This window comes from Eupeodes corollae, chromosome 1, assembly GCF_945859685.1.
Source record: "Eupeodes corollae chromosome 1, idEupCoro1.1, whole genome shotgun sequence".
Classification (NCBI taxonomy): Eukaryota; Metazoa; Arthropoda; class Insecta; order Diptera; family Syrphidae; genus Eupeodes; species Eupeodes corollae.
In genome coordinates, this window is record NC_079147.1 from 308,051,279 (window position 1) to 308,073,648 (window position 22,370).

The window sequence follows — 22,370 nt, forward strand, 5'->3', positions numbered from 1 at the left end:
GAAATGTCTATTCAACCACCAAATCGACAAATTGCATCTAAAAGATGTGCAAGTGTGAAAAACTAACTCTCGTCGTCGGATACACTATACTCTTAAAATAAACGACAAAAATAAAACAGATGATTATTAAATTTGCATTTTTCTTTCATAAAACTTCGAATTACTGGATTTAGTTCATTTACGCAAGATATTTGGTTCTTATGTATAGTTCAGTGTTTTTCACTCGTTAGTCGTTACTTATTAACTCGTTTTTTTTAAATTCTTTTTGAAATTTAACGTTTTTTGTGAAGGAAGCACACGTAACAAATGTAGGGTAGTTAATGAAACAAATCAAACGTGTAGTTTATCCAATTAACTACACGTAGTTTACCGAGTAGATTACCTGACGTAATCTACTCTGCCATCTCTACTTGCGGTATACAATAACAGAAAATACAACAAAAAAAAAGACTTTTCTTAGAAATATTTTTTTTTCCAGTATGTGGTATGATGTAAGGTCATGGACTCGTGATTTGGGTGTTACGTAGTCAATCGTATACGCAGAATTTGATTTTTGGTTCAACTTTCGGCAAGTTTTGTGGTTGCACATTGTAGTGTAGGTATAAAAAAGGGTAAAGAGGTATTGTAGGTATCGTGAATTCGCTGTCATATATTTTGTTTTCTTGATTTTTTTTTGCGTACTATCACTCCCGGGTATTGCATTTTTTTTAACTTCCCATAGGAAGTTATTATAATGGGTCCGATTTGTCAAATTGAAAATTTTGACATTTTTCGACGTTTCAAGGTCCCTAGAGTCGAAATAAAAGATTTTTAGAAAGATGTCTGTGCGTGCGTGTGTACGTACGTTCATACGTCCGTACGTCCGTACGTTCGCTACGTTTTTTTGTCGTCCATAGCTCAAGAACCAGAAGAGATATCGACTTCAAATAAATTTTGCTATACAGATAATAAGGCAGAAAGATGCAGAAAGGGCTCTCAAGAATATTGCGTAGGTGGTTTTTTTACCATAGCAGTTTGAAAAAAAGGTGAAAATTTTGGTTAACCCTAAATATCTTACGAACCAAAAACGCTAGAGACTTGAATTAAATTTTATATAATATATTGTAACGTGATATCAACCAAGTATATTTTTTGAAAAAAATCCATTTAACGGTTTTTTTATAAATCAAAAAACTGAAAAAAAAATGTGTCACCTACCAAATTTTACGACTAAAATATGATTTAATCTCCAAAACAATTTTGTGCAACGAAAAACAATGTTTTTGAAATTTGATAAAATTTTGAGAAAAATCGAATTGACAGTTTTTTTTGTACAAAATAAAAATCTAAAAAAACTTTACTCAAAGTTGGTAAAAATTGAATATCGATTCAAATATCTTTTCAAAAAGTTGAAATATTGGATTCAAACTAATTTTATCTTATATGAAATATTGTTTTCATCATTTGATAGAAATTTGAAGAAAATCTCATTGACAGTTTTTTTTACAAAAAATAAAACTCAAAAAAAAAAAACAATACTAAAACTTGGTAAACATTTACTTTCGACTCAAATAGCTTTTCAAAAATTAAAAATATTGGCTTCAAACCTTTTTTTATTTCACAGAAAATATTGTTTTCGATATTTAGTGATTTTTATATAAAAATCCATCAGTCCATTTTTTCATAAAAATAAAATCTACAAAAAATAAAACGCAAATTTGCTAAAAATTGATAGACAAACTTTTAAGCAAGACAAATCGACAGACGTGATGGGAAGTTATCAGTGTGCACAATCCTGTCAAACTATTTCAAAAAAGATGCTAGGATGTGACCCACACTTATAACTTCCTATCCCGTCTGTCAATTTGTCTTGCTTAAAAGTTTGTCTATATGTACTCGTATCAATTTTGACCAAATTTGCGTACTATTTTTTGTAGATTTTATTTTTTTATGAACAAACGGACTGTTGGATTTTTATATAAAAATGAAATGAAAAGAGTTTTGAATCGATATTCAATTTTTACCAACTTTGAGTAAAGTTTTTTAGATTTTTATTTTGTATAAAAAAAACTGTCAATTCAATTTTCTCAACATTGTTGATAACAATATTTCTTATAAGATAAAAAAAGTTTGATGCCTAAATTTCAACTTTTTGAAAAGATATTTGAATCGATATTCAATTTTTACCAATTTTTGTTAATTTTTTTCGGTTTTTAATTTTTTGTAAACAAACTGTGAATTCGATTTTTCTCAAAATTTTATTAAATGTTGACAACAATATTTTTTGAAAGATAAAAGTAAATTAAAGCCAATATATCAAAGTTTGGAAAAGATATTTGAGTCGAAAATCAATTTTTACCAACTTTTGTTAATTTTTTTCGGTTTTTAATTTTTTGTAAACAAACTGTGAATTCGATTTTTCTCAAAATTTTATTAAATGTTGACAACAATATTTTTTGAAAGATAAAAGTAAATTAAAGCCAATATATCAAAGTTTTGAAAAGATATTTGAGTCGAGAGTCAATTTTTACCAACTTTTATTAATTTTTGTTTAGGTTTTTATTTTTTATAAAAAAAACTGTCAATTCGATTTTTCTCAAAATTTTATCAGATTTGAAAAACATTATTTTTCATTGCACAAAATTGTTTTGGAGATGAAATCATATTTTAGTCGTAAAATTTGGTAGGTGACACATATTTTTTCAGTTTTTTGATTTATAAAAAACCGTTAAATGGATTTTTTTCAAAAAAAAACTTGGTTGATATCACGTTACAATATATTATATAAAATTTAATTCAAGTCTCTAGCGTTTTTGGTTCGAAAGATATTTAGGGTTATCCAAAATTTTCACCTTTTTTTTTAAACTGCTATGGTAAAAAAAACACCTACGCAATTTTCTTGAGAGCCCTTTCTGCAGCTTTCTGCCTTATTATCTGTATAACAAAATTTATTTGAAGTCGATATCTCTTCTGGTTCTTGAGCTATGGACGACGAAAAAACGTCGCGAAAGTTCGGACGTACGAACGTACGTACACACGCACGCACAACCATGTTTCTAAAAACCTTTTATTTTGACTCTAGGGACCTTGAAACCTCGAGAAATGTCAAAATTTTCAATTTGAGAAATCGGACCCATTACAATAATTTCCAATGGGAAGTAAAAAAATATTAAAATAAAATAGGTATTTTCAATAATTAGAAAATGTCGACCAAAAAAAGAAATTCAAGAAAAAAACATCTCCTTCGATAGCAAAATACCCACTTGCTTTATAAAATTCGAACCATATGCAAAAGACAACAACAAATCTACCTAACTAGCCATACAAAAAAAAACCGGTTTATCATGCAAAGTTGTTCTATTTCTTATTTCTTTGATTGGCTGCTTGTGCGGAAATATATCCCTCGCTCTGAGAGACAAAAAAGATCAAGAGGCAAATATAGAGTAATTGGAAATTCAAATTTTGAATTTGATAATGAAGAGAGTAACGATCTTTCACTAATACATTCAAATTCATTTACATGAGTTCTGAGTTCGCTTCTGCGGGAGACATACCCTTAAGAGTTGTCAAAAGTTCTTAACAACATTATCTCGTATGTGCTAATTATACTCAATTAAATGTACAAATAACATCGAAATAATTTACATTGTGTTTTCAATTAATGTGTACATATAGCAGATGAATAAAATAAAATTAAAAAAAAAAAATAACGAAACACTGACGATGCTGAACTGTACTGAGCCTCTATACCGCCAGACCTACTGTCACACATTATAAAACCCAAGAAAGGGGGCCCGGGTTAGGCGAGGACGAAGCGATTCTGTTAATCTCTCTGTGCGATAGCGTAGCAGACACTCTTACTCGCGCGCGAATTTACCCCCTTTAAACTTTCGCGACCCTTAGGCTTGTAAAAAATAAAAAAATGTAAATATTTCCGAATGCATACACAACAGAGAACGCGCATTTACATACCTACAAACAATATACACGCTTGAGTGTCTCGAGATAACTTCCAATTAAGCGCTTATAATTTAATTTACATACTTAGTCAGTCCGCGCTGTGCCTGTGCCTGATGTGCCAACTGTGAAGACCGAAGAGCTGAAGAACAGAAGAGCCTGAGCAGGGCAGAGCAGAGGAGCATTTATATGTTCTAGAACATGTGTATAGCAGATCGGAAGGATTGCCATTGCCATAGCCATCACCAGAATTGATGTTTGTCATCCTTATTCTGTTCTCTGCTCATTGTGATATAAGGGTTGGGGGTGTTGTTGGGTGGTTGGGTGGTTGGGAGGTCGATTGTTGGGAGGGAGTGAGGACTAATGGGGCTTTAGGTTGAACTGCTGAACAAATATATTGCGGAGAGTGCTGGTTAAATATAAAACACATACTAAAACGTTAAGTATTATTTGCACATACATTTGCACACACATTTATAAATATATGGGGGTTGGTTGAATACGCTTACACATTACACACATATATGCCCATATATGGGGTGGTTATGGCAGAGAGAATCAGAGAATATGTAATTACACGACAGAAGAAGAACGATTTTTTCCACTCGGGCGATATTTAATCAATGTTAAAGGTTATTTTTAGAAAGAACATAATTAATTTTTGTTTTAAGGAAAGATTCGTTATATTCTATTCGTAAATATGTAGAAGATACACAGCATACAACATACGCTATGCTCATCATATCAAGAAAGCAACAATAACAAAAAAGAAGCAATATTAGGGGTGGAAGTGACATATGATTAATTTATGTAAGAAACAATTATTTTTTTGAACTTTAATCATAGAGATTGTGGCGGAGACATCAAACATATAAAATTAAAGCATAAACAAGGATTTGTATCATTATTGCATAGTGGTTAAAGGGTTTAAACATTTAACTTGGAAAATGAATATTATGTAAATCGCATCATCACACACATGTTGGGTAGGGGGCTGAGGGTTGATTTTTGTTTCGTGGTTCGTTTATTTTGATAACGCTAGAATTGCGATTGAAAATAGTTATGAATCATTTGGAATGGCATTGAAATTATCCCCTTTAATGTACGGCGGAGAGAGGTGTGGATACAAAAATCTTAATTTTAATAGATGAATATGGGAAGAAGGGCACAATTTTGTAATAGTATTTTGCTGCTCGAATACGAGTTGATATGTAGCTAGAAATTAGAGAAGTAAGGCCACAGATAAAAAGACTAAAAAATTAGAAGTGAAATATCGAATTGAAGTATTTTTAACTTCCTAAAGAAACCGATTTTTCGAAATACAAAATTTCACATTTCTCGAGTTGTTTTCAAAGACCCTAGAATCTTAATCTTAGTTTTTTAGAAAGTTGTCTGTGTGTATAAACTTTCGTTTATTTCTATGTCCTTTTGGGGTACCTTTATGCATTTGCAATGTCTTAAAAACCGACAGAAATATCGACTTCAAATAAAACTCGGTTTACAGATAATGAAATTAAAGTATACAGAAAGGACTTAACAAAATTAGACCGGAGAAATTATTTTCCTTAACATCTCATACAAAATTTTCACTGACGTACGGTTCAGTTTGTGCCATAAGAAATTAGTTATTATCGTTATGTGGCGCTCGCTGTTGACGGTGACCGCCTCACCAACGTCGTTTTCAAAAAAGTACGGACCAATTACGCCACCGGCCCAAAATCCATATCAAACGGTAACTTTTTGAGCAAGAATTATCACCTGGTGCACCTCACCCAACACACCCATTCATCCAAAAATGGACTTCTTCACTAAAGATTTGTATTGGGACAAAATTGGGGTTCTCTTCCAAACGATTCGAAGCCCAGACAGTGAACAAACGGGCGTTGTCTGAAGTCATGAACTTTAAGCTCATGGATCAGTTGGATCCTGTACGGCTACAGGCCCAAGTCCCCCCGCAAAATTCACTAGAAGCTGAGTTCATGTGCACGGCGAGGAATAGACTGCCTCGGGTTTTAAGCTGATCTTGAATTCCTTGAACGTACTGGTGTTGGCTGATTAATTACTGAACCGATCATTTTAAATTTGGCCTACAAATGTTGAAAAGTAAACTATGAAGACCCACAACGTCTACCGTAAAATGGGCGCAATACGCGCATCGTATGCGTTAAAGAACACTCATTTTGATAATAAAGTTTTATCACTTGAACGTTCTGTTCAAACGTGTAACTTGTCATGATGACTTTGCATAAGCAACTGAATAATAAACAAAGGATTTGACAGATGTCACCACAAACCGCTCTTATTAAAAACTATATATTCACATTACAAGAGATCTTGGAAAACCCCAAAGAAAATTGAATGGATGCCCTCATCTTTTCATCGAGTTCAAGGTCGCAAAATTGCTCGTTTGTGCAGGATACCTATGAAGCATTCACGCTGGTCTATAAATTAATAATTAATAAATAAAATGTCGATGTCGAAAAAGGATTAAAAAAGGTGATGCGCTTTTATTCGAGTTCCTTAGCATCGTCCTTAAGAGAATAGTGCAGAGCTAACACGTCAACACCAGAGGCACTATCTTTCAAAAGTTTGTCCAATTATTGGCTTATACTGATGACATTGAAAAAATCGGAAGAACTCAGCATAATGTCAATGGGGCTTTTATGGCTATTGAAGAAGAGGCGACAAAAATAAGTTCATCGCTTAGTAAGGGCAAAAGAAAGTACAATATGTCATCAAGAAAAGACCCGCTACACTGACCCGTCGACGTCTCGGTTAAAGCGTCACCATCAACAGACGTAACTTTGAGGTACTTAAAGGCTTTTTTCTACCTAAGATCTGATATGAATGTAGGAAACAACACCACATAAGAGTCCAACGACTAAGATGGTCAAGTAGAGCGTATGAAAACCAATGCTCCGCCCCGGAAATTCTTTGAATCAACGTCCACAGGACATACCAGCGGATCAAGTAAAAGTGATATCACCAAACTTGGAGTGCGTAACTGGAAGATATCTGCAGCTAAAGATCGAGTTAGATGAATAAGTTTGTTGGCTGATATCCTAATTTACACAAGAGAGGACTGTTGCGCCACTTTAAGTCATTTTAAAAAAATTAATAAGTTTAAAAAATATCAACGAAAACTTGGGTTTATAAATTATAAAAGTAAGAAAACATCCTTTGATGTTTTAATCTGCAAAACATAGATTACACAAAGTTAATACCTCCACTACTGGTCTCGAAATAGGACCTCTAAAAATTGGCGTCCGAACGTATGAAAAAAGTCAAAATTTTCAATTTGACAAATCGGACAGATAACAATAATTTAACCTTAATTTAATTTAAGGATTATGCAATAAATTTGTCCACAAATCTTTCCAAATAATGCTTTCACATTCAAGAATTTCTTCTGTACAGGATTCCTCCTCCTCAAAACTATAATTTTGGGACTAATCTCTGCACCGATTTTTGAATATGCTATAGTTTTAATAAAAAAAAAAACCTTTTAAAAATTCAAATATTTCTACAAGTCATAAGGATGTTGTGATCTTAAGAATAATACTCACTCAAATGGAGTGCATAAGCTATCAATTGATAAATACCAAAGTTCAATATTTAAGCTATGATAATTGAGAGTATTGCAGGCTACATAAGAAAAACGTGCAATTATCAAAAGTGGACTTAAAGAACAAATTTCAATACTTACCAAATATCAATTGATAGTTGATACTTGCAACAGGAGTGAAATTAAATTCCGTTGTTGCAACTGAAAACACCTTTCATAAACATTTGATTGCATCCTTAAGGTTGAAAAGTAATGGGAAAATTGTTTACCTTTACAATTCTTGAGAACCAAGTCCTGTTTCGAAGCTCTTGTTTCATTTTTAAATTGTCTTCATCTTTACATTTTAACTCAAGCATGCATAAATTGATTTCTTCGTTTCCAGTAAGTGTGTAACTTCAAATTACAAGTCTTACTCAAATATTTACAACATTTCAGGGAAATCCGTTTTGTGTACATTGGAACAAGAAGTTTTGTGTGGCTTGTGGGTATTTTTTTTTCTTCAATATACAAAAATCATCACAATAGAAACTGAATAAATTCGTAAGATAAAAGATAACCTACGATTTATCAAGAAAAAAAAAGAACAAAATAAGAATAAAAGGACACAACCCAACATTGTGTGCATAATTTATCTCATTTTACCTAGAAACTAGATACTTTTTTCTTGTCTTCAGGGAAGGAATACCCTGCTGAACCCTTTTCTGTGACATCCAACACCTCGGTTAGGTACAGAAAATAACTTCCCTAATTTCTATAGTGACCAAAAATTTAAGGCTAATTAGATCAAAGAAACAGAAGAGAACAGAACAGGATGGCAATGGCAATGGCATCAACTACTGGCAAATTGAAATCCTGTTGTTCGAGTGCACTCATAAATTTGTGGTAATTTATATGTCATCTTTGGGACTATGGATTTTGGGATTGGGTTTGGGTTTAGGTATGGGGTTCTTCTGATGGCTTCATGAAGATGATGACAATGGCAATGGGTTGGGATGGGATGAAAGATGCAACGTGATTTGTGAACGAGTTTTCCATTTCCACTTCCAGTTGACAAAACTACTAGGTACGAGTACGTAGTACTGGTCGACCGTTCGGCGACGACAACGACGGACATCGACTTTCTTGGGTGAAATTGAATCATTCAAATGAATTCAGGTTCCAAAATGAAGAGAAACAAAACAAAAATACAAATTCACAAAAAAAGCATCAAAAAACACAACCTACCTTCTATGAAAATCCAGAATAAGACAAAATAAGTTTCCCAATGATTGACACGAACGGAACAGCCAAATCGGCCTCTTTGGGTCCGTTCCTTTTTATACCAGAAATCTATAGGGAATTATGGAAATTTTGGTCGTCTTTTCTTCTTCGTCTATCATGGGGTTATGTTGGCTCGGGTTCCGTTGCTGGGCAGCTGCAATAGGACAGTCAAGTCGATACTCATGGTGCGGTGGTGGGATGAAGATGAAGAATCTGTGTGATGTGCTTGTGCATCTGTGACTACGAGACCCGCATACGAAATTAGGGGACGCCTCTTCTTTGGCCAGAGTTTGATTTTAGTTTATGGCACTGGGCTTTGGTTAAAGATTTGGTTTCCAACGGTGTGGTGAGGCGACGGCATGCACCAGCAACAGCAACGGCGACAGAGAAATATGTCCACCGCACAGATGAATCTCTCTTCTTTGAGACTTTGGTGAAGCTGTTGTCTGACCAAAAAAAAAACGAAGACTATCTATCCAATAAAACCGAACCAAAAAATAAGACGAAAGATACAAGATACAGGGAAACTGGATTTACAAGTTGTGTGATCTGTAGATTCTGCTTTATGCACGTGATTCGATGCAATTTAGGAGATAAAAGTCTGTCAAGGCGGTGTTAGAGCTGCTGCTGCTGTTCCTACTGCTGCTGCTCTTACTGTTGCTGGTAACTGTGGACTGGACTGTGACTCTGTGGAGTTCGAATGGAAATTAATACGCTTTTTTGGATATTTTTTATAATTTTATGTGAAATTTACAATTTGTGGGCAGAATGTGCGTGACGTTACGTTACTTGCATTGGAGATTTCTTGGCATAGATAAAACAAACCAAAAAGAAGAAAAAAAAAACAAAATTTACCCAAAAGGAGATTCATGTCAGAATAACAAGTTTAAGAATGGAAAATAGACGACTGATGATGGTCTAAGTGGGACCAAAGTACTTTTCGATGTTTTAGGCCAATCGTTTCCGTATTTAAAATAAAAAGGACACTTCATGCATCACCTAACCTATACCTAAGCTCCATAGAATTCTAGAAGATTGGTTAATCTTTCCCTCTTCATGGTTGCCTTAGCCTTGCATGACGAGTAACATGGGGCATAATTATATAAGAAGACCTGCGTTGTTGGGTTTCATGAATAAAATAATCTTCAACATTTTACGAGAATGTCGGCATAGTGACGGGGTGTTAAGTTTCTTGACATTTTTATCTAAAATTGACTACTTTATTTACGCTAATAAATAACCAAGAAAATAAATGGAATGAAAAAATATGAATTTATGCATCTTTTGTAGGAAATGTTGAGAACATAATGTTTTAATACAAGTTTAGTATAGTTGAAGTCTGAGACAAGTGAGTTTAACTCAATTGAATATATGTGTTTTTAGTCGGATGTGCGCTAACTTTTGAAGAGCACCAACTTGTATGGTAGCAAGTCCAAGAAGTAATTTGTAACTTCATTCCTGTGCTTACTGTAAATCGGCTGAAATATAGATGGTCTTATCGAATTTAAATGACAATAAAGTATTCTTTTTGAGCCAATAAGTTATAGCAGTAATTACAACTCAGTTGACTTAGAAATCGATTACATTTAAATGACTGTTTCGTTTCCAGTTAAATTACTGTTTCAAAAAAAAATTACCTTGAAGTCAAAATTTCCTGGAACCATTGGCACCAATTTAATTGACAGCCTTATTAAGTAAGAATTGAAGTAAAGATACCTTATTCTCAAAAAATTCTCTGAAAAGGTTTAGCGTATGAAAATTTAAAAAAAAACGTTTCACAAGTTGTATGCTTTTTTGGTAAAAGTTGTTTACATTATTGGCACAAGCGCAACGCAGATTATAGCAGAAACAGATTTTTTGAACTTTCATAACTTACCCAAGGCCTCTATTAGATTCTTAATCCAAACTTACGCAACATAGATTTTTTCTTTTGAACATAATCTTTAATCTAATAAATACTAAGATAAGATTTATAAGCAAATATATGCAAATCAATGTTCACGAGATACCGTTTACCGAACATTAATTTCTATAACAATTTGCGTATTTTGCGTATATAAAATTTTTGGAGATTTTGTCTGATTTGTATACAAAAAATTACTGAATGTCAAAAACAATATTTTCTGTTAGATAAGATTAGTTTGAAGCCAATATTTTTAATTTTTGAGAAGATATTAGAATTGAAAGTAAATTTTTACTAAGTTTTTTAGGTTTTTATTTTTTGTAAAAAAACTGTGAATTCTATTTTTCTGAAAACTTTATCGAATGTTGAAAATAATATTTTTGATAAAATAAAATTCATTTGAAGCCAATATTTCAATTTTTTTTAAAAGATATTTGAATCGAAAATCAGTTCTTACCAACTTTAAGTAATGTCTATTTTAGGGTTTATTTTTGAATAAAAACAACTGTCGATTTTTCTCAAAATTTTACCAGATGTCAAAAACGTTGAAGATCATTTTTTGTTTGTAAAATATTCGAGGTGGCAAATATTTTGTTTCAGTCTTTGCAAATGTGCAGACGTACGAACGTTCGTACAGACGCACGCACAGATATCTTTCCAAAAGCCATGTATTTCGACTCTAGCGACCTTGAAACGTCGAGAAATGTCAAAATTTTCAATTCGCCAAATTGGACCGGTTATGATAACTTAATATGGAAAGTTAATATACTTTCGCTTAGTGGGGATATCATCAAAAGATGAAGGAAATAGAATTGTTGACTTATGTAAAAGTTTTGGATTGATAATCTTGATTGGAAGCACGAAAGAAGTTGAAGTGGAGAATGCCGCACTGGAACCACATTCTAGTTAAAGTCGCAATCAAATTTGACTGTTTCAACAGAAACGTTATTACATTAAAAACTCTGCCAAACATATCCAGATGGATGCACAAACTAAAATATACAAGGAACTATTGAATAAGAATTTGTCAGAAACTAAGAACAAACTTGGAAATGGCAAACCAATATTTAATTATTGGAAGCCATCATAAAGAAACCAGCGATTCGTTTGACACGTTATAAAAAAAATTTGTATAATATGAAAGATGTCTGGTTTAATGTCTGGCAAATGTGTTAACACAGTCGTAACAAAATGTTCGGTCGTTTAAAAGTATTCTGAAGAAGTATTTAAAACAGCATGTCTTGGAAAATGGCATGTAGAATCCACAAAAGAATCCAAAGAACTTTTAAAGCAAAAAAGAATGAGTTTCATAAAAATTTGGGTAAATAAATTCGAAGAAAAAATTGGATATCGATCCGAAGTTTAAAGGGTAGTTATTCTCGTATTGTCTGTATTATTGACGTAGAGAATTTTAATAGCTTTTTCGAAATTTGATTAAACCAACTACTCGTCTCGTTGAGAAACTCACAGAGGGAACAACAGCAGGACTTTAACATAAGGATGTGGACTCAGCCCAGATTTATTCGCTCTGTTTCTGGACGATTTCTTTATTCATTCATTTTTTGATGTTCTGCCAGCAGGAATCTCATATTCCTGAGGATAATATTGTTAACCTAAAATCTTACTGATATTCTCAGAAAGTCTAAGGCAATGATGATTTTACGAAGAGAAAACTAATAATATTGTTAAACCTGGATTCTACTGATATTCTCAGAAAGTCTAAAGCATTGATAATTTTTCGAAGAGAAAACGGAGTATAAACCAGGTATGAGACATTCTTTCAATGCGGAGAGGAGTTAGCAGTCATGCGAACGTATCTTCTTCGTGAAATGGTTGTTTTAAAAGTAAACTCATCACAAAACTGGCCACTGTTACAAATGGGTCGAACAATAGGTACTTGGAAAAACTGCACGGCAGAAACACTAAGTACCAAGTACAAGTTACAGCAAACTCTATCTTATGTAATTGAGCAAAGGTTTGGGGATTTTTGAAATCTTAAAATGTACACAAAAATACTAAGTACCACTATAAATTAACCTGGAAACCGTGCTTTCATCTTTGTTTATAACAAAGCTTAAAATAATTTCTTACCATATACTAAGAATTATGAATGCACTATTAATCAGAGAAATTGCTGAATCAAAAGATGGATTCAACTAGCAAATTGTTGTAACCATGATTGCTAAAAAATATAAAAAATTTGAAACATTTTACAACTACTTTTGATAGAAATTTGTTGAATATTTGGGATCATCGACAGGATCTTTTACAGTCAGTTCGAATACAATTTACAAGAGAACAATTCAATTTCATAGTAATTATAAGGTCGAAGAAATATCATATATTTTTAAAGCAAGAGGAGAACTTCTGGGTGAACTTCGTACCACAAAAAAAATAATATGCTCGCTCTGTTTTATCCATTCGTCTTATCCATTGTTACAGAAATTAGACAGATTCACTAGCCGACCTGCAAATGTAAGAAATTCCAATGGAATAGAAAACTTAACATTTTCTACAAAATATGTTTTTATAATCGGAAAAAAAAATCATTTAAGAAATATTTAAAAATATTTCCTAGTAAAATATTTGAAACATTTTATGAAAATTATCAAAATAATTGATAAACAAACAAATCTTAGTTCAACTAAGTAAACTTGAAAACTTGTTAACAAATTATGGTAATTAAAGGAATTTGGATATAATTTAGATTTAAATTTTAATAATAATTTGCAAGTGATAACCTAAAAGAGGTAAAATTGAAGTCACATACGTTCTCTTATGGCTTTAAAAAATGTATAAGTATTTAACTATTGTACGAATTAAATTAAGTGATGTTAATTTTATATATATTCTAGAATTCCCAACTCCCCATTCGCAATACAGATATTTCTACTAATTTTTGTAAACAAGTATCACCGATAAACGAGATTTCTTGAGAAAAAAAAAACCTGTAACAAATACGATCTAAAACATTTTTAATGTAATTTTCTCTTAATTTCAAGAACTACAAAATCTTTAGACTTCACATGACGTCTTCTATGTTATCATGGTAACAAAATCAGATTAAGTATTGTTCAACATAAATCTCTGCACGCCTTCAATATCATTAACACCCATATACCATTTCTTTTCTAACTAACGAAACATAATGTGACAAGAAATAATATCTTCCGGATATTTATCAGAACCTCCATAATCGTATAAGAATAAGCCAAAAGAATATCTCTTCCTTAAATTCCATTATCCACAGATAATGTCCAGAAAAAAAATATATTATCACTTTTTTTGTGCGTACCTCTACATACTCGAAGATGTTTCCCTTACAAAATGAATCTATACAAAAAGTCTAATCATCTGAACTCAAACAATGTGTATAAAGGAACTAGGATTACGCCCATTTCTTGGGAAAAACATGACACATCATTTTTTGAATTGCCTACACCCAAAACCACCTCCTGCACCTATAACGAAACTTCTTTTAATCTGAATCCAATAAGTGAAAAGAATTTAATTGAATTTACTTCTATTCACCTGAATATTACTCTAATGTATCGAAATCGAAGACACATTAAAGAAGGTGGGCTATGGCACAGAGCTCTCATAAATTACCTCGTTCCCTCTCTTATAAACGAGCAAAACCCTCCTCAGAGTGCCCAGACACTCTAATCCCCAATTTACTTTCTTAATACCATTCACACCATTCATCCTTGCAATCCATTACGAAAATTCCAACCATGTGTCAACTCCAATAACCAGAATCTTAGAGTTACATTCAATAACTTTGATGCCGTCGTCGACGTTCGTCCTCTTCGGTCGTCGTCTTGGTCTTCGAAGTCGTTTTCGTCGTCGTCGTCGTCGTCTCAGTCGACCATACGAGGACATCGTCAATCAGAATTAAACTCAAAAACATACAAAAAATAAACAAAGCTCAACCTAAACCAAAAGCCAAATAATATTATTGAATTGACAACCATATACGCAAAAGCTCAGGGTCCACCTATGCGGGGATTATGAAGGCCACTTAGTTTTTTTTTTGTCAGGGCCCAGTACTAACAATTCAAAAGCTTAATGTTGTCATAGATTTTGTATGACAGAGTTAGTCCTTTTTTGTACCAGAATACAAGTTTCAGAGGTACTAATAACTGCAGAGATTTTTTTCAAGTCGCACACTAAGAATGTGCAATGTCTAACTTAAATCTTTTTTCGAAATGAAAACTTATAAACCTGAATGGAGTGCCAATACCAAAATAGAAAGTAATTTTCCGAATGCCAAGTTACAGACGTTGTTTTAAGTGTTGAATTGCTTTGATTTTTTTTAGCTGAACAACAAGAATGTGGAATGTTTCACCCAACTCATGTCTTTATTTTTAAGGCTTTTATGTTAACGTCTACAGTATTACCTGAATTGACTGCCAACACCGTAATAGGAGGTAGTTTTTTAAATTTCAAGTTAGAACGTTTGGTCAAGTACAGAGATTCTTTTTTTTAGCAAAACATCAAGAATGTGGAGTTTTTCAACCAACAACAAGCCAAAATTCAACGATACAACCTTCAATGGGTGCCAATAGCACAAATTGAAAGATTTAAAAATAGTGTTAGGCTTAGATTTTCTGTTTTCCTAGCTAAACATCAGGGATGTAAAATGCTTCACTAAACGCTGTTTTTATATTGGTATTTCCTGAAATGAGTACCAATACCATTTTTTCCAATTAAGAGTCTTAGATGTAGTGTTATGTATTGATATTGTTTTTTTAGGCTAACTTCAAGACTGTTTCACCCAACTTTGGTTTGGATGTTTAAAACTTTACTTTATGAGTAATGTAATCTGGTACCTCCGGAGTTTCCTGAAATTAGTTCTTGTACAAACAGGAGATAATTTTCTAAATTTCAAAATTTCGACGTTATGTCAAAATAGAGAGCTTTTTTTTAAAACATCGAGAATGTGAAATGTTTTATCCAACTAAGATTCTATTATTCAAAATTTTCAGACTAAAAAATTGGCTAATATTTTTAATTTTAATTTTAAAACGTTTTATGCCAAACATTGAAATTGTTTTTTTTTTTCAGAGAAACATCAAGAATGTGAAATGTTTAAACCAACTTACTGGCACCTTCTAAAATGAGTGATAATACCAAAGTAGGAGGAAGTTCTTCAAGCAGTAGAAGGTATTTCTTTGAAAATAGTGCCTTGCATAGAGATTGGGTTTTTTTGCAGCCGCACATCAAGAATGTTAATTGGTTCTTAACTAACGCTGTTCCTTACTCTCATTTTGATATTCAAGACTCTTACACCGCTTTGTGCGCCAATATCTCTTCTTTAAACCTTCAGCATCTCCAACCATGAAAGTACTCAAACATATAGATTTTTCATTTCAGATTTTGGGCCTTTCTGAAATACGAACTCCAACCCTGGATAAAAGCTGCCGAATGGACAGACAATTTATACGCGCTTTGGCTATATTGCGTTGGCCGAATCCAAATCCAGTAGCAAAGCCAAGTGGCTGGGGGTGCTTTGGACAGGCGGGCGGCAGCAGCAGCAGCAGCGATTGTCAGTGCAGAGACATGGTGGGTGCAGGGGAAAGGAGGCTTTAGCCTGTTACGAGTGCAACCACTAAAGTAGATTAAATTCTATTTATACTCTAATGGCTTACATTCGGGTTAAGAGTCTCACGACTCGCAGGACTGGCTGGCAGCTCGATTGGTGGAACTGACTATATGTCACCCACTCGTAGTTTGGCCAAGTATCCAAATTCAATCCCCTTGCCTTTGCCTTGGCCTGCCATGCAACGTGGCCGGCCGGGCCGGTTCTGTATTATGTATGTTTGCTGTTCGTATAGAGATCTGATGTGTGCTTATGGTAGGCCACTTGACGCTGAGCTGGCAGGGTTGAGGTTAGACCGTGCGTCGAGTCGAGGGTTGACGGCGGGTGGACGTGTCAGCGGCGGTGGAACGAGGCCCGATTCCCATATTATCATAAAAAGCATAATCATTGAATTTATTGCAGTTGTTCTGCGTTTTGCGTTTGCTGTTTGCTGTTAGGCTGGTTTTTTGTATACACGCTGCCGATGTTGCTGTTGTTGTTGTTGTTGATGTTGCTGTTGGGCACATTTATGGCTCGACCACAATAAATTAATTAATTTATTTTATTTCTGTTTGAAACAGAACAACCAACTGCAAATACGCGTACGCACGAACACAAGCGGTCTGGTTGTTTTTTTTATTTTTTTAAGAGTGTGGTTTTTATTCAATTTTTTGTTGCATGTTTCTAGACTTTTTTTGAAAAAAAAATAATTTTTTTTTTTTTATTTTTGAGTCTCGTTAGCAAGTTTATTAAAAATTATCATCGCATCGTGGGGACTGAGGATGCACGTAGAGGGTGCATGCTGTTGTGTTGTGTGTGATTGCACTTGAGTATTATTTATTAAACAAATGAATTTTAAATGGTAGGTATATTACTTTTTTTATAAATTGTATTTGTTGCTGTTTTTTGAAGAGCCAGATGCACTTGTCAGATGAGCTGACAATCGTTAGTTTTGTGTTGTGGCATATTATTTGCTGTGTGGCTAAAATGGTGAATGCGGTATAAGGCGGTGGTCATTTTCTAAAGTGGATTTCATACCTACCTACGAGTACATGATGTTATAGAGGGGTGGGCGTTTATGGCGTATTGAGTACAACGGCCGGCAGGCCGTATAAATGTTGATTGAATTGAATCTCATTGTTAGGCTCTTGAAATTAACGACTGTTGGTTATATGGTTTTGGTTATGTGATGTGACAATGACGACTACCAGAGAAATACTGATTGCATTTGAAATTTGAATATAGTATAACGTTTGTGTCAAATTTAATTGAAACATCTCGAAATGAAGAGGCTTTCCATGTGCATGAGTACGAGTATACTTTTAAAAATACATTAGGTACTATAATTTTAAAGTTATTTCTGGAAATTGGTCAACAGGGTTTTTCTTTGAGTTTTAAGAGCTGCGAAATGATGTGAAATTAATAACACATGTTGAATATTTTCGAGCAAATATGCATCCTGAAGAACCAAGAATGTGCATTGGGAAATGTCATTTTCTTTAAATTAGGAATTTCGAGAATTTTGATGGGGAAATATTAATGTTTGCTTTGAATTTTAATGACACTACTCTTGAATATAGTACAAAACTATCAGAATGTTCTTATATCAAAAAGAACAAAAATGTATACGACTTTTTCAAACGTATATTTATCATAAATCCGGAAGAGTTGAGAAATTAAGCTAAATATGATTTTAGTGATTTTAGCGACAAGAACAAAGATGTGATAATTGAAGGAATTCTATAAGACTTTTTAATGAAAATGTGCAGCTATTTCTGTACTATTGAACTGAATTTAATTTACTACAATTGAGTTCGGAGGACTATAATGGCCAATTTCTTCACAGAGTCCTAACGTAAAAGATATCGGTATCAAATCAATTCTTTATGCAAGTACTAGGTATACTATATTAATTTGCAATCAAGTATTTAGGACTCTGTATTTTATGGTATCGAAAGGGCGTTGGCTTAGAGTGTTGACATAAAAAGCAGTGCAATGTTTTAATTTTTAGTCGTTGCAGTTCCACATCCGTAGAAGAAAGACTTAAGAGTGAGTGTGAAAGCGAATACAAAAAGCTGAGAATACTATCTTCAGTGAAAAAATTTAATAGATTAAAAGTTGCAGATTTTTAATACAAATGGGAAAGAGTGTTGGAGATAAAACAGAGCCCTCGGGCGCACCAGCATTTATTTTGTTGTTGTTACTACTTGTATGTACCGTTTCGAAAGGTAATTACAAATCCAATTAAAGACCGAATGCGCTCATTTTTAAAAAGGACATGATGCCTAACCCTATCACATGCGTTAAAAATAATAAGTGCAATAATCTTACTTTTACTAAAATGATGTTAAGATGAAACCATGAGATCATGAGTGGATCTATTGGTAAGAGAGCCGTATTGCTGGTGATTAAGAAAGTTTCGATCTTCGAGATATTTTATGAGCTGATAGTTAATCAGCGTTTTCAGCACCATGGAAAGAAAGGACGCAAGTTCAATCGGTCGATAATTATACGGTGAGGAGGATTCGCCTATTTTGAGGATGGGCTGAACAAATGCTGTTTTACATTTACTTGGAACGTGACCTGAGGAATGGTATAGATGAAAAAGCTTACGCAGTGGTTTTGAAAGCGTTGAAGAACAGTTTTTTAGAACAAGACCAAGGACCAGCGGATTTATTTATGGTGGGATTTTTTAAAGTCTCTCGCCACAATACGGGGGCGAAAAAAGATTGATCCTATAGAACCACTAATGCGCTCAAGAACAAGTGGAGTCATACCACTCCCTGACAATGTTGAACTGACCACAAACTATGTAGAAAAGCAGTCAATGAATGACTGCCTTTGCAACATTGTCGTAATTTTTGGTCATGCATGTCTGTGGTATATAAGTGTTCTTTTCAGGCTTACCTGATTTTTTTTTTGATTTTCCTCAGTTGGATTTTATCATCAAATGTTATAACGAAGTCAATTTAAAATTGAAAAAATCTAAAGAAATGTACAATAAATATTAAAATAACATTTGATATGCCAATTCAGCCATTTTTACCAGTCTAAAACCTACATATGTATGTCTTAGTTTCTAGCACTTGTTATTTGACCTTCCAGATTTCTCAAGCGTATATGAGCCAAGATTTGACATTTTTTTGCAGAAACTTAAATCTTTTTTTGATTCATTGCGCAGAGTAATATTCCGCGAAGTGTTTATATATAAAAATTGATGCATTTCGTCATGTTTAAAAAGCGTTTTAGGACAGAAATCATAATTCTAAAGCATTTTATTGTTTTTGTGGATCACCAACCAATACTTGCTAAGCAAATTTAATCCTTGAAAGCAGTGTAACATCAAAATTATAGAATTTTAATATGGGGTTCTCATTCGAGCTGTTTCCAATAAATCGAACAGTATGATGTCAATGTTAGGTTGAATATTTGCGTCTCATGCTTTTCAAACTGCCAGTTTCTTAGCATAAGCGAATGAGTTTACATAGATCTATACAAATTTATCATGAGGCATTTAGTCCTAAGGAAGATGCCAGTTGTCAGGAACACTCATGGTAATAAAGTTGATACCAAATAGATCTAGTAACAAATTTATGGTTAAGTGCACTGTATGATAAGTTAAGTCGTCTTGTTGAAATCAAATATTCATCAACAATCATTTAGCTTCATAGCGCTAGCCATTCATAGTAACAACAGCTTCTTTCCCATTTTAGAAGAAATAAGGACCTATGATGTTGCCAGTATGTATACTGCACCAAACAACCAATTTCAATGGATGCAATATTATTTCATTATGGCTTGAGCTTTGCTTTATTGAATAGAAATATCATTGTTGAGCGTTAGACTGAATGGAGTTCTTTTGAACTTCAAACAGATTTATTGTTTTTAAGAAAATTATTTTCACAGCGGGGTAGTTTTGTTCTAATACTAAGCAATTCATAATAAAAATTTCAAAATTAACTGTTACAACAGTAATCGAAAATTCTCCATCTGTTAAAAAATACACTTTAGTTGGTTCTTTCTATTAAAGGGTGGTTAAATTTAATGGCCCGATGTTGATTTTCAATAAAACACAAATTATTTATTAAATTATTGACATCGCCTTCACGTGACATAACAGTGCTATTAAATTTGTCAAGCAAAAGAGCCGTTGTTTCATTAGCTGTGCAAATGGCTGAGCAAATGGCACCGTTCTATTGAAACCACATATCGTTCATATCCATATATTCGGATTCAGGCCATAAAAAGTTCGTTATTATCTCACGATAGTGAACATCATTCACACTAACTACCTGATCGTCTTCATTTCGAAAAAAATACGTCAAGATGATGGCACCAGTTAAACCACATCAAAGAGTCACTCTTTGTAGGTACAATGATTTTTGGCATTCACTCTTGGATTATCATTCACCCAAATGTGGCAATTCTGCTAATTGACGGATGCACTGTGGTAAAAATATATTTTTCTTCTAAAACCACCATTCTGACCATTGACGACGTTTGAAATGCTCAAAAGGCTTTAGTTCTTAAGTGAGTTGCACCTTGTAAGCGTGTAAGAGCAAGTCTTTGTGCATAATGTTCATCAACAACGAGCGTGAGAGGTGCAATTATAAGGCACTACGACGTGCACTGGGACAGAATGGCCCTATCGGTGAAATTAAATCAGAAAATAGAGCTAGGAACCTAGAAATTTCTGGAAATGTTTATATCTTTTGGCATTTTTGAGCCCAACACTGACCACGACCACATTTTTTTACTTAAAAAAACACCTATTATTTCCAGTCTATGAATGAAATCAATCAATATTTGTAATTTCTGCAGAAATTTAAAAATTTTGAAAGAAAATTCTTGCAGTATTACCATCATAGAGTTCCTGAAGGAGGGGTTTTGGTTTATCTATGATCAAACCACAACAATCTTTTTGTAATAATATTTTAATTTTCTGCAACAATACTCTTGTCGTTTTCTCGAGCTTGCCATTTCTTAAGAGGTAATTTGTAGGATAAGAGCAGTAATTTTGCTTGAAATTTTGTCCATCCATGAAGAAAAAATCCGAAGAATCTGTAGCTTTATGGCCATAGAAGTCTTGTTTGTAGGAGCTGTGTCCTTGCAAAAAACACAGGTTTTTGATTTCGATTGATGTTAGTACATCAATAACTTCCTTCTGCGATTCCAAAAAACGGTTTGTGGTGAGATTTAGCAGGGACTGTACAGTAACTCTACTAATGTTTCGCTAACTCTTATGCATTCGGGAGATGGATTGCATTTTTTTTACAGCTTGTAATATCATTATTATAAAATTGTATTGATTGTACCAATAAGGCCATTTTGCCCCATTGTGCTGCGTGTTGAAGTGAACTGCTCTTCAGTCACAATATTGCGAATATTTTCAGCAGTGTTTTTACATCTCCTACAGGCCTATTTAACCCTATGAACATTTGGACGATTAAATTGACCACAAAATCCCGAGCTGCACGATATGAATTTTGATTTAAAGGCCCATTTTCGTAATACGTTTGAAATACTTTAACTGTTGTTCGATTGTCTATCTTTCCATGGTTCAAATTGAATTAGTCTGAAATTGAGAAATATCAAAGTAAATGCAGAAAAAAACTTAATGTTTAGGTGCAGGTCAATTTTGACAACAGCCCTTAAAATTTAGCCCCCTTTTAAAAAATTAGTTTACTGCGAAAATAACACTATCACGGTTAAAATATAAATATTACATCATAAAAGTGAAATATTTTCAGAAATACCCGTATTTTTTTGGCATTCTATAAATAGTATATGTAGTAGAAAACCCATCGGCAGTAGCCACATTTTTGTGAGAATAATAATAATAAAAAAAACGCAACTAGAAGAAAATTTTGTCAAAATCAAAATTTAAAATTAACTTAGCTAGAAAACGAAATAAAACTAATAAAATGGAAAATTTTCAAGAAGAAATAGTAAGAAAACATCTGAAAGTTGAGGTTCTATAAAAAAGTTCATTTGACAACCGACAAAAAACTTCAAGAAGGAGGTTTGTTCATAGACCAATACATTACAATGTAGTGAGCGAGCTTGAAGCTCACCTCAATTCTTTATATACCAGAATCGAGTTGAAATGAACTTGATTGGACTCG

At 33.3% G+C, this 22,370-nt stretch overlaps 1 long non-coding RNA gene across 1 annotated transcript in view; it reads right to left on the reverse strand.

Annotated features, from left to right (window-relative positions):
• The window catches only part of LOC129942622 (uncharacterized), a 195,238-nt gene extending 177,735 nt beyond the window's left edge, over positions 1–17,503 (reverse strand). Inside the window, exons 1-2 of the long non-coding RNA XR_008781068.1 lie at positions 17,288–17,503; positions 16,316–17,227 (exon numbers count right to left, since the gene is read on the reverse strand). This is a non-coding gene — a long non-coding RNA (uncharacterized LOC129942622). The remainder of the gene's footprint in view (positions 1–16,315; positions 17,228–17,287) is intronic.
• Positions 17,504–22,370: the final 4,867 nt, after the last annotated feature.